Raw genomic sequence first — 13,524 nt, 5'->3', positions numbered from 1 at the left:
ACCCATTTTGCAGGAGGGGGAAAAACACTGGGGGAAAAAAAAGACTCCAGGAAGAAAAGAAACCGTGTTTTCTCTAGGTTTAGCCTTATTCCTCTCCACCTCCTCTTCATTCATCTACTGTAGGGCTCCTGGTGTGGCACGTTCTGCTACTTTTCCTTTTAATGTTTTAAATGCTACAAATGCCTGTCATAAAGCACCTCCTTAATTATGCAGAAGTGGAGCTGAATGGTTAGCTAGCAGCACAGTTGCAATTACTGCACTTTTTCAGGTCTGCTGCTGTTTTATGTGTCTCTGTTTTCTAACTTGCTGATTAAGGTGATATAGTGGGAGGAGCCTCCCTTCCCACCATTGGAGTGGGGCCTTGGAAGGCCTCGATAATAAGTCCTTAGCTGCTTATGGACTAGTGCAGAATGAGGAGGCGACCCAAAGATAGGATGGAGAGGGAGGCCCATTCCCTTCCTTTTCTGGTAGAACCCTGTGAGTTCTTTGAACTTTGGCCTCTGCTCTGTCCAGTTTAGATGTTGAAATTGTTAGGGAAATGTCCCTGATGGCTCTGAGAAGTCCCAGTCTCAGTTCAATCTAATATTCTGAGGTTTTCAGGCATCTTCTGACATCCTTACATTGGAGTTCAAATGCTAACAGGGCAACTTAAGAGCTGTGAGGATTTGAATGAATCTCTACTTGATGTACCTCTTTTTTACTGAGCCAAATGTGAGTAATGTTCTGTATCCATTTTGGCTTCAAGAGGCTGTGTTTCTAAGACTGTTTTAGGTGCTAATTAAAAATAAATACTATGCACTTGTTTTTATTTTAAAGATTTATTTATTGAAAACCAAAGTTACACAGAGAGAGGAGAGGCAGAGAGAGAGAGAGGTCTTCCATCTGATGGTTCACTCCCCAATTGGCCACAACGGCCGGAACTTCTAGCATTTGCTTTCAAGGCACTCCTGGCTCCAAAGCCAGGAGCCTCTTCCGGGTCTCCTACAAGGGTGCAGGGGCCCAAGGACTTGGGCCATCTTCTACTGCTTTCCCAGTCCATAGCAGAGAGCTGGATTGGAAGTGGAGCAGCCTGGTCTTGAACCGGCGCCCATATGGGATGCCAGCCGGAGCTTCAGTTCAGGGCGTTAACCCGCTGTGTCACAGCAACAGCACCAGCCCCCAAAAATAAATACTATGCACTTGTAAGCAACATGTTACCATAAGTTACTACAGTTGCTTATTCGGTCACAGATATTTATTAATGCCTACTATCCTAGGCTCTATGTCAAGCCCAGGGGAGGAATCAGAAAAGAATATAAGTGGTTGACTGTCTGAAAAAGCCATTCCAGTTAGGGAGACTGACATTAAACTAATCCGGACATTAATTTAAGATGAATTCTGTGAAGAAAAATAGGAGGGAGAAGGAATGGAGAATGTGCTAGGTGATGCTGTTTTGGACGGATTTGTCTGAAAAGGTGTCCTTGTGGAAGTGCCATAAGCAGGTGCCTGAAGGAGGTAAGGCCACAAGACTTATGAATATCCAGGCAGGCGATCCCAAGCAGAGGGACTGGTAGTTAAATGCCCCGAAACAAGGCAGATCTGCCATACTTTATCAAAGACCCCCTGATGTACTTCCTGCAGTGGTGGCATAGACCCCCTTCTATGCTACCTGGAGACCTCCATCTCCAGGCTCTGCTCCCAGTTATCTGTTGCTTAACATTGACTACCTAATGATGCCATTTATCTTTTTTTGTGCATTTGTCATTTTGACCCAGTTGGCTTATCTTTTTCTTTAGGGTAAAGACTATAATAGACTGTACTTCCTCATATGCTTCATATCTGAATCAATTCAGACTCTTGGGTTGCAAGCAACAGAGCCTGCATTAGATTAGCTCAACTACAGGTAGATTTGGAATTTGTTGACATGTTTTTGGGTGGCTTACAGAACCAGAGCAAAGACAAAAGGGAAAGGCTTCCACAGAGAAACTGAGAAATTCTAGAATACAGGAAATAATCACTGGGTTTTTCAGCTTGCTGTTGTTAGAATGCATGGATTCCTATTGTTTTTATCATTCTTAGAATAATTTGCTGAAGCCTCAAAGGTGTTGGATTATGTACTCACTACTTATGGAAGTAGAAAATGTAAGCTTTTGGGGCTGGTGCTGTGGCATAGAAGGTTAAACCGCTGCCTGCAGTGATGGCATCCCATTTCAACGCTGGTTCGAGTCATGGCTGCTCCACTTCCAATCCAGATCTCTGCTGTGGCCTGGGAAAGCAGTAGAAGATGGTCTAAGCAGTTGGGCCCCTGCACCTGTGTGGGAGACCTGTGTGGGAAGAAGCTCCTGGCTCCTGGCTTCAGGTCGGCGCAACTCTGGCCATTGCATTCAGTTGGGGAGTGAACCAGCAGATGGAAGACCTCTCTCTCTCTCTGCCTCTCCTCCTCTCTGTGTGTGTACCTTCTGAGTTTCAAATAAATAAATAAATCATTTTTTTAAAAGAATGTCAGCTTTTGACAGAATTCTGAGTCTATGGACAATGAAGAAAAAACATAATTTTGAAAAAAAAAATCAGGACATGGAGTGGCCATAAACAACTTCCTTTAGAGTGTCAAGCATGCTTTACTGTTGCTATCTGGAGCTTTATGGGGGATTTGGCATCAGTGATCGTGAAGGTGATGATAAGGAAGTGAAAGAGAGATGAATGGCTCTGCTGTTTTGAGTAAATGATCGAAGCGTCCTTGGAATCAGAAGGGCTAACAGGTGGTATGGCCTATCTTCATCTAGAGTGAATGCTAAGCTGGCCACCCTTTGTTTTTTTCATATTTAGGTTTCAACAAAGCTCTCCCACAGGCCACAGTAATAAGGCTATATTATGCTTATAAAGCAGGTGCTGTATTCCCTGAGTAAGATTATATGCCCTAGAAATGAGAATGTCTAATTGAATCACCTGGCATATGTCCCTTTCAGCCCCCCAGGGGCATAATTGAAATGTTATCTTAGTTACCACCTTTGTGATTTCCTTCCCTGTGTTCTCATCTGGTTGCTGGATTGCAAACTACCCAAGGTCAGCCCTATAGAGAATCCAGTATCTTATATATTTCCATGCTAGCTGGATAGGTGCAGATCACACATATTCATAGAGCACTTCATCACATCACTCCAGTTTTCTTTTTCTCATAACCTTGACCACATATCTTAAATTCCTTAGGAAATGTTGCCTCTGAGAGATGCTTCACTCATTTTGAGGAAAATGACAGGCTGAAAACGTTTTTCTTCCAACCCTGTCACATAATTTCTATTCCCTAGATTTAAATTTCCTGGCCCATAAGTGTCCCCTATAGTTACCAGACACATTATTTAAAGAGCAATTTAAATTGGACCTCATTGTATAACTGGCTACTAAATCTGAGGCGGGACCATCTTCTGTGGGGAGGTAATTAAATATTCTTCATTGATACTATTTTAAATGAGTTGAATGAAAGGAGTTAATTATACAGCGGGGATCTGACTAATAATGAGCTGCTTGTTTAATATCTTCATCTTTGTTAGAATCATTGAAGTAGTTCATGCCACTCAGATGGCTTGAAATGAACGTAGACACATAACAAAACAGCTCCGAATGGACGTTGCTGGCAGAGGCAGGGGCTTGTTCCCCTAATGATGACTTCAGGGAAGACATAGAGATATATTGCTTTGTTCTGCGCAGTATAATCGGTTTCAGTTGGCCCTTCATTGTGATTGTGGGGAGAAAAGAATATTGTGTCCCATTGTTTTTGAGAAACTCCATCTGTTATTGTGAAGTGATGGTAGTGCCTGGAGATTATAAAAGAGGAAGTGATTTTTTTTCTGCTCAAGGCTTAAATGTCTCTAGAATCTGGTGCAAAATTGAAATTTGGGGGATGCTAAGTTCTTAGCATTTGTGGATGTCTAGGAATTATTAAAGCATCAAGAATTTTCCTAGAAAACAAGTCTACTGTCATTGTCTATTGGAGAAATATGACCTCTTGAGGTCAAATTTTTATAGTCCATTACTGGTTTGTTCTGTGTCTTTAAATTTTGCAAGCTTGCAGACATTTAGAGTACTCTTTCTTTAATTTCTCCTGCTTACATCACTCCTGCTTACATCACTGAGCAGTCATGGCTTTGTTCTTTGATAAGACTCTTGGGGTTAATTCTGTCCTTTCTATTTTAGAGGATGTAGCTTTGCCCTCTCAATACAAGATTAAAAAGCTCCCCTTGTCCGTTCCTTTGCTGGTCCTCCAAGGTATCCAATTACCTAGCTGTGGGGAGCTGCAAAAATGTTTGGATTTAGGAATAGCCCATCACTGATCTTCACAGATGGAAGTTGGGAGACGTTGAGGAGTAAGTAGGGTGGAATTACCAACTTGCCACATGGGCAGAGGAAGTTAGTATGTGTGATGGTGGTGGCCGTGGGGTGGTGATGAGTGTTAGGACAGAACCACAGCATCATGGAAAAGGCAAATCTCATGTCCATCCAGGATAGTTTAACCATAGAGATTTATTTGAGTATTTTTCTGGAGAGATTTTGATCTGTGGTCTCGGAGAGGATACAGCATATATCACTTGTACTTTTCTATAAAATTAATTTCCATTTATTTGTTTTAAAGGCAGAGAGACATATACAACATCACCAGTGTCTGTAACAGCTTATCCAGGGCCGGGTCAAACAGGGAGCCAGAAACTCAATCCAGTTCACCCACATGGATGGCATGTATCGAACTACTTGAGCCATTACTGCTGACTTCTAGGATTCACATTAGCAGAGAGCTGGAATGGGGAACAGAGCCAGGTCTTGAGCCCAGGAAGTCCAACATGGGATGTGGGCATGCCAACCAGTGTCTAACCTGTTAAGCCTAAGCACCTTTTTACCACTTGTAGTTTTCACCCCAGATTTTTCCACCATGTTCCTTCCAGGATGCTTCATGGAGGCAGCATCATGTCTGTCAAGAGCTCTGGCTTTAGAATCAGTTGGGTCTGGGTTGAAATCTCACCTCTGACTTTTATTAGCTGCCTGACCTTGAACAACGAATGTATCTTCTCTAAGCCCATTATGCAATCTTTACAATTGGAATAAAATTGTAACTGCTTTTCAGTGTTGTTGCATGGATTAAACAAGATAATTCATATAAACCACACAACCCAATGCTTATTATTAGAAACATGATAGGGAAGATTTTGTTCTTATTTGGATGAGTCAAATTAAAATCTTTCATCTTCATGGATCGGCATCTTCCAAGCACTGTCGTTTTCCTCTGAGTTTTACCACTTATCCCAAATGGAAATCTAAAATAACTACCTTTTTGGTGTTTGTCAATTATTTGACATGTTTCTTCTCAAATTAAGAGAAAATGCTTATTTTGTAGTCACTGCTGAAAATGAAACTATGAGACTACTTATGTGCTTTACAAAACACAGAATAGGAAGAAAAATGGTTTGGATTTATGGTAGGGAGGAGACATTAGATGAGTGTCAGCCACTTCCCCTTCTCCTCTTTGGTGACTTCTTTCTGTGTAGCACTGGCCTGTGATGGAGTGCCACTGTGGTGCGGTGGGCCTTCGCAGTCACAGCTGGTCTCCTGCCAGCCCACATTTATAAGAATTTTCAACATTTATTTAATTTTTATTTACTTAAAATGCATACACACACACATACCCACACACACACAGACGACAGAGATAACCAGCTTCCATCTGCTGGTTCACTCCTCATATGCCTATGGCTGGGACAGTCTGAAGCCAAGAACCTTGGACTTAATGTGGGTCTCCCATGTGGGTACTGGGATCCTAGTACTTTAGCCATCACCTGCTGCCTCAGAGGATGTGTTTGCAGGAAGCTGTCAGGACAGGAACTCACACACTCAGCTACGGGATTCAGGCACTGTGAGCCACATCTAAAGCAGTCCACGAACACCCTCCCCTGTGCAGACCACAGTTTTACCAATCTTGAGCTGAAAATGTTCAGATAAGTTGCATACTGTGACCTCAGAAAAGAAGAAACAATCCTGATTCCATGGCTAAGAACCATTCCAGGCTGAATAGATATACAGGTGCGCACATCTGTGGAAATGCTGGACATCAACCATTCACAGAGGTTTTAGTGTGCTTTGAAGTCCCCAGGAGGGCTTTGTTGGACACAGATTGCTAGAATCCTGTTCCAGATCAGGTCTCTCCTGGAGCCTGCGAATGTGCATTTTTAGTAAGTTTCCAGGTATTGCTATTTCAGCTAGTCCAGGGATACACTTGGAGCGTATCCAAGTGTGCATCCTAGTGTTTTGATATCCAAAGCAGGTTCTCTGACCATGATCATTAGCATTGTGTGTGACCTCCTTAGAAATGCAAATTATTAGGTCGAACTACAGATGGAGTGAATTGGAACTTAACCTTTTAGCAAGCTCCATTGGTGACTTGTTTGCAACTTAAAGTTTAAGAAACACTGTGCTAGTGATTATGGTGTGTGTTTTGGACAATTCAAAACTTGAGTGATTTTTTAAAAGATTTTTTAAAAATGTTTTATTTATTTGAAAGAGTTATCAAGGGGCTGGTGTTGTGGTGCACAACATCTCCTGCAGCACTCGCATCCCATATTGGCACCGGTTCTAGTCCCGGCTGCTCCTCTTCCGATCCAGCTTTCTGCTATGGCCTGGGAAAGCAGTAGAAGATGGCCCAAGTCCTTGGGCCCCTGCACCTGCATGGGAGACCCGGAAGAAGCTCCTGGCTCCTGGCTTTGGATCGGTACAGCGCTGGCCATTACGGCCATTGGGGAGTGAACCAACGGAAGGAAGACTTTCTCTTTGTCTCTCCTCACTGTTTGTAATTCTACCTCTCAAATAAATAAATAAAATCTTTAAAAAAAGAAATCTTACAAAATAAAATAAAAATAAAAAAGAAAAAGCGTTATCAAGAGAAAGAGGAGAAATGGAGAGATCTGCCCTTCACTGCTTCACTCCCCAAGTGGCCACAATGGCTGGGGGCTGGGCAGGTCCTGAAGATAGGAACTTCTTTCAGGTCTCCCATGTGGATGCAGGGGCCCAAAGACTTGGGCTATCTTCTGCTGCTTTCCCAGGCACATTATCAGAGACCTGGGTTGGAAGTGGAGCAGTCGGGACTTGAACTGGTGCCATATGGGTTATTGGCACTTCACATGATGGCTTAACCTGCTAAACCACAGTGCTAGCCCCAGAACTGGAGTCATTTAACAGACCTGGATACAAGTCTTCATACTGCCATTTTCTTTCTTTTTTATTATTTTGTTTATTTGAAAGGCAGAGTTACAGAGAGGCAGAGGCAGAGAAAAAGTTTTCCATCCACTGGTTCACTCCCCAAATAACCGCAGCAGCCAGAGCTGGGCCTATCCGAAGTCAGGAGCCAGGGGCTATAGAGCAGCCGAGACTCTAACTGGCACCCCTATGGGATGCTGGCACCACAGGTGGCAACTTTACCTGCTACACCACAGTGCCTGCTCCGATACTGCCATTTTCTAGCCCTGTGATTTTGGGAGAAGTTACCATTTTTAAAAATTCCTAGTTTCATGTGAACAACTGAGATGATCATACTAGAAAGTAGTTGTAAAGATTACATATATGTATATATAGATAATATATGTAGAGTGTATGTAATTAGCAGTTTTGTTACATGTTCTCATTCCTTTTTATATGTAATCTGTCCTGTGAACCTATCAGAAACAGTTGTTTGAAGGACTGTTTGAAATTCCTTCTGAAGTGTTTTCTTTTTCTTTTTTCTTTCTTTTTTTAATTTATTTGACAGGTAGAGTTATAGTCAGAGAGAGACAGAGAAAAAGGTCTTCCTTCCACTGGTTCACTCCTGAAATGGCTGCTACGGCCAGCTCTGTGCAGTTCTGAAGCCAGGAGCCAAGTGCTTCTTCCTGGTCTCCCATGCGGGTGCAGGGGCCCAAGCACTTGGGCCATCCTCCACTGCCCTCCCAGGCTACAGCAGAGAGCTGGACTGGAAGAGGAGCCACCGGGACTAGAACCCAGCGCCCATATGGGATGCGGGCTCTGCAGGCGGAGGATTAACCAAGTGAGGCACAGCTCTGGCCCCTCCTTTTTATATGTGATCTGTCCTGTGTACCTGGTAGAAACAGCTGTTTGAAGGACTGTTTGAAATTCCCTCTGAAGTGTTTTCTGATGTCCTATTTATGAGAGAAGCTATTTTCGTGATACAGCATTTGGTTGTCCTTACTGTGTTATTTTGTCCATGAGTGACAGCTGTTGAGATAGGGACTAGATGGAGTTTGCCATATCACAGTCTCCTGGTTTGACCTCTGAATTTGTGTGTGAGCATGTAAGGCAGAGAGAAAGCCAGAACAAATTTGTTGGAGGTAGATTATTAGGGAAAACCTAGGCTGTATCCTTTCCTCTCTAATAATAAAGTTTGATATGGGTTTTTAAAGATAGAATTTTATTTGCAATATTTGACAACATCTGTTAGTGAGTTGTAATGACGTTGAGGTGTTGTAAAGGTGAATGTTATGTCAGTTAATAGTGTTTTGAGAACAATGAAAGATGTTGTATGAAGTGGAATGTTTGACAGTATTTAACTTTTAAAAGTATGGCCCTTGGTGATGTTTTCTTTATTTTCTAACCATGGCACCTTTCTGTGCCCTCATCAGCTGTGAAACAAGACTATTGTTTTTAGTATTTTATATTCTCAAAGCATAGAAATTTCCAAATCCACATATGTGAAAGCAAAAAATGCTGGCTTCTGAGAAAATAGATTAAAATGAGAATTGTTCTAAGGCAATTTAAGAGGGTTAATGGAAGCAGGGTATTCTGGGTTTCCATGCAGGTCTCTGGATGGATGATGTAGGAGTCTGTCTCCTGGGTGTCCCTTGGCTTGGAGGGCTCTTTTCTGAAACCGTTGGTTCTCAAACAGATAGGCTCTTTAGGACTGATCACTGCACATGTCCCTTGCTTGGTGCCTACACTTTCTGTCTTGAGAGGTGGGGCAGTGGAGCTCTCTAGATTCAGCAGTCAGGGTAAACTCCATTAAGTGTGACAGCAAATCATCATTTCTTTTTAAGTATTCCTCTCTTCATATATGTGAGAGGTAGGGAGAGAGAGAAAGAGATAAATAAAGGAGGGAGTTCTCATCTGCAGGTTCACTCCCCAAATTTCCACCATGGCAAGGGTTAGACTAGAAACAAAGCCAGGTGCCAAGAACTCAATCTGGATCTCCCACATGCGTGGCAGGGACCCAACTACTTGAGCCATCTCCTCTGTTCTTCCAGGGTGCACGTTAGTAGGAAGCTGGAATTGGTAGTAGAACCTTGACTCAAATCCAGACATTCTCCTAGGAGATGTGGGTATTCCAGCTAGAATCTTATCAGGCTCAGGGCTCACTCTGTGTCACCTCATTCCTGAGTGTTTCCTGTGGGTCCCTGGTAAAGGCAGGCAGGCAGGTGAGAGAGAGGCAAGCTAGACCAGATGCTGAAAATCCTTTGAGACCTTGCCACTCAAAAGTGATCTGCAGGAGCAACAAGCCTTTGAAATGCCGAAGCCTGGACCCCTCCTCAGCCCCCACTGAATCAGAATCTTCAGTTTAATGAGATCTCCAGGGGATTTGCATGCATCTTCGCATTACGTTAAGAGACATTCCTTTCAGCGAGGGAAGTAGAATGCCACAAACACCTAAAACCAGTTGACCTTCAAATTCAGAGTATAAGGTTAGTTGTCATATGTGGATGGTTCTAAACCACTGTGGAAGTTGCAGTCTGTAGGAACATGTGAATGTGAGGACGGTTACCCATTCTGTCCCTGCGAAGGAGATGCTACACAATTGGCCTCACATAAGGAAGTCTGATTAAATTTCCTCAGTCTGTTTGACACATCCACGTAGACCCTGGAGGTTAAATAACAAAGCAAACCAAAAAGGGCAGTGCCATAACAAACTGTAAGGCAGTGTTAAGCTCAAAAATAACAACAGGAGTTTCTGTTTTACTATCGTGGTAATTAGACTCTGATGTCATCATTAATGACATCTCCCATTGTTTACAGCCCAGGTTTAGAAGCTAGATGGAAAAGACTTTGCCTGGATCTAATGTATACCCTAAAGGGAAAGGGAAGAAATTGCCTGTGTCCCAGTAACCAAATCAGTGGCATCCTTGGGGGTGATTCCGTTGCTGGGAGTTGTAGATGAGGAGCAGTTTCATCCCTTGAACATATTTTCCAGCAGTTGTTTCAAGGAAGTCGTTGACTTGACTCTGTTCTGTGATTCAGGGCCATTAAAAGGAGAGTTTGAGAACCTGGGACAAACTGTGTGCCACTGAGTTGAAACAGGCTCTGGAAGCAGACCGTTGTAGATGTGTCCCCATCAACCAGCACCACAGGGCTGCCTCACATTTGCTCCCTTCATGTTTGCAGCCGGCCAGCCTTCTGATCCAAATACATGAATGTGCTTTGTGACAGATGCTGTCAGCCAGAAAGGCTTCAGAAGCACTGTAATGCTGTCTAAAAACCATAGGCATTTTTTTTTTCAAAAGTTATCTGAGAGGCAGAGGGAGAGACAGAGACAGAGAGAGCTCCTATCCTCTGGTTCACTCCTCGGATCCAACGGAGAGCCAGGAACTCAATCCAGGTCTCCTACATGTGTGGCAGGACCCCAAATACTTGGGCAATCACCAGCTGCGTCCCCAGGTCTTCATGAGCAAGTCACTAGATCAAAAGCCAAAGTTAGGAATCAAGCAAAGTGTTCTAATGCGGGACATGACCGTCTTACCTGGTTTGTGAGGCTAAACTCCAGCCTCGCAAACATTTTTACGTGTGTGCCTCAGTACACTTTGATGCTTCCCAAGAGGAACATATGTGGAATCTAGACATTTTAAGAACCACTGAGTTGGAGAATTTCTACTCATTTTTCTAGAAGTCTTTGAAGTTCTGTCCTTCTGAGCTGTTTTCTCTCTCAGATTCCTACAGCTGTATTAGTTAGGGTGTTTTGTAATACAAAGAACAGCAAATCTGACTTAAACTACCCCAATCAATAAAACCAAAGCACTGATGCTCAGGACTGAAAGTATAGCAAAGATGCTCTCCGTGCATCTAGGTCTCCTAAAACATTCTTTCTTTTCTTCCTCTGCTTTTTCTGGTCTATGGGGTCTGGATCCTCATGTGTCTAGATAGGGGCCAATACTTTTAGGGCTATCTGCTTTTTTTGTTCAGTCTGAGTTGGAGAGAAAGAGAGTCTGTGCCCTGTGAATCCCAGGCAAATATCTTGACATTCTTTGAGATTGGTTTGCTTTAGGTTACTTCCATCATAAAGGAAAAATAAATAAAGAAAAACATCTTTGGAGTAGATAGTGATTTAGTTCGAGGATATGCACTATCCCTACAGGCAGGGCTGTTTCCCTAGAACCTCATGGGCTTCCACATGGAAATCAAGGGAATAACTCTGAGAATAAAGAATGTCCAGCAGCCTAGCTTTTCCTGGGTGCATGTTTTGTTTGATGCTTTACTCACACAGCTTTGAAAACTTGTCCACACCATAAAGCTGTTACTGTTACTTCAGTTCTATAGGTGCAGGCTCTGAAGTCAAAAGGCCTTAAGTGAAATAGCTGGGCTGTAATAATGGGCTGCACACCACAGAGGCTTCCTGAGTTCAGCTGATTACGTATTACATCTGGGTTATAAAGGGTACCCAACCGGCAGCCGGGAAAGGAGTGAAAGGGACTGGAGTTAGACTCCTGACTGCCTCAGTGAGTCTCTGCTCCTCTGTGTTGTCCACAAGATCCATACGTTTGTATGCTTAATGCTCATTTTTCACTAAACACTCTTTATCTGTCATCATATTCATTTTCCTTAATACCTTTTAAATATTAACATCAGCTATTAACATGAAAGGACTAAAATAATACACTAAGTTGTTTTTTTCTCTTATCATTATTGATACATTAAACTGTAGGCTATAAATGTGGAACTGAAACCAATGAAAGCAATTATAGATTGACTCACCTGTTGATAGATTAATCAAGTTCTTGAGAAATGGTAAAAATAAGATACAAATTCAGATTAGAAAAATAAACTGTGATTCTAAAATTACTTTTTAATTTAAAATATTTGTGAAAAACTTCTCCTTTGAAATAGAAGAGTAAATGATAATAGAACATTTTATCACACAAAGTATAAACATCTAGCAAATCTTTAATGAAGTAGTTTGGAAAAAACTCACAAAATATGGAAGTCATCTAAGTTCCAGAATTTAACTTCAGCTGAGGTTTCTATAGACCAGAGAGAAATATCTTAATGGCGTTATACTATGCAGGAAGTAAACTATTTGATTATGTTCTATTCCTAGTATAATATCTGTTGAGTTGATTCTCATGGGCTTCAACCAATATGCTTTCTTAATTCTAATATATGCTCTCTGTTTATTCATAAGATGTTATCACATTTAAATTTAACAGAATTTTTCTTTGTTTTAAATTAATCTACTGGATGAGTATTTGCAAGTTCAAAATACCCAGAGGATTATTTGTTAAAATATTTGCCTGGTAGTCTCTCTGGCACTTAGGATAAAGGAAAAGATTGAGCAGTAAATGTGTGTATGTATTTGGAAGCAACTGAACACCCTTTCATGTTTCAAGTATTTCTAGAAAAATTCCTATCCAAAATGTAATCAAGAAATTTTATCATTGCTTGGACATGAAGGAAGCAGACACTGGTTAAATGACTTTCCTTAGGAACATATGGAAAAATATACTGATTTTTTTCTGAATTTACTTTGTCTTCAGTGCCAGGCTGAGGTAGCAAGAAACTTCTGAGGTAGCACCTATCCTCAGGGTGCTTATAAGGTTTTGAAAGAAAGACAAGCTGATATGAATTAGACATTTTTAAGTTTGTTTTTTTTTTTAAATTTTTGAAAGGCAGAGTTACAGAGAGGGTGGGAGACAGAGACAAAAGAAAAAGGTCTTCCATCCTCTGGTTCACTCCCCAAATGGCCACAATGGCCAGAGTTGGGCAGGTCTGAAGCCAGGAGCCAGGAACTAGGAGCCAGGAACTTCTTTCAGGAATCCCACATGGGTGCAGTGGCCCAAGCACTTGGGTCATCCTCAGCTGCTTTCCCAGCTGCATTAGCAGGGAGCTGGATGGGAAGTGGAGCAACCGGGACTTGAACCATCAAGTTCAACTCATATGGGATGCTGGTATTGCAGGTGATGTCTTAACCCACTATGCCACACTGCCAGCCCCCTGAATTAGATTTCTAACATTACCCATCTGCAAACATCTGTCACTTATAACTCCAATAAATCTCAAATTTGTTCTGAACTCTCTGATTCTGCCTCTGTCAGCAGAGTCTAGCCCACTACCATTTCTTAAAAGACTACCTCATGTCCCCATAACTGAAGTTACTGCTTCCACTGAGCAAGATCTTCCATCCTCTGATTCATTCCCCCAAATGGCTGCAGTGGCCAGAGATGGGCCAATCTGAAACCAGGAGCCAGTAGTTTCCTCCGGGTTTCCCACATGAATTCAGGCCCAAAGACCCACGCCAACGTCTGCTGCTTTCCCAAGCAC

At 42.3% G+C, this 13,524-nt stretch overlaps 1 protein-coding gene across 9 annotated transcripts in view; it reads left to right on the top strand.

Annotated features, from left to right (window-relative positions):
- Positions 1–13,524, top strand: part of NRXN3 (neurexin 3) — a 1,693,693-nt gene that overhangs the window by 1,171,923 nt on the left and 508,246 nt on the right. The window lies entirely within an intron of this gene.

The sequence above is a fragment of the Lepus europaeus genome, chromosome 22 (genome assembly GCF_033115175.1).
Source record: "Lepus europaeus isolate LE1 chromosome 22, mLepTim1.pri, whole genome shotgun sequence".
Classification (NCBI taxonomy): domain Eukaryota; kingdom Metazoa; phylum Chordata; class Mammalia; order Lagomorpha; family Leporidae; genus Lepus; species Lepus europaeus.
The sequence above is the reverse complement of the archived record's forward strand: the minus strand, read 5'-3'. Positions and strand labels throughout refer to the sequence as shown.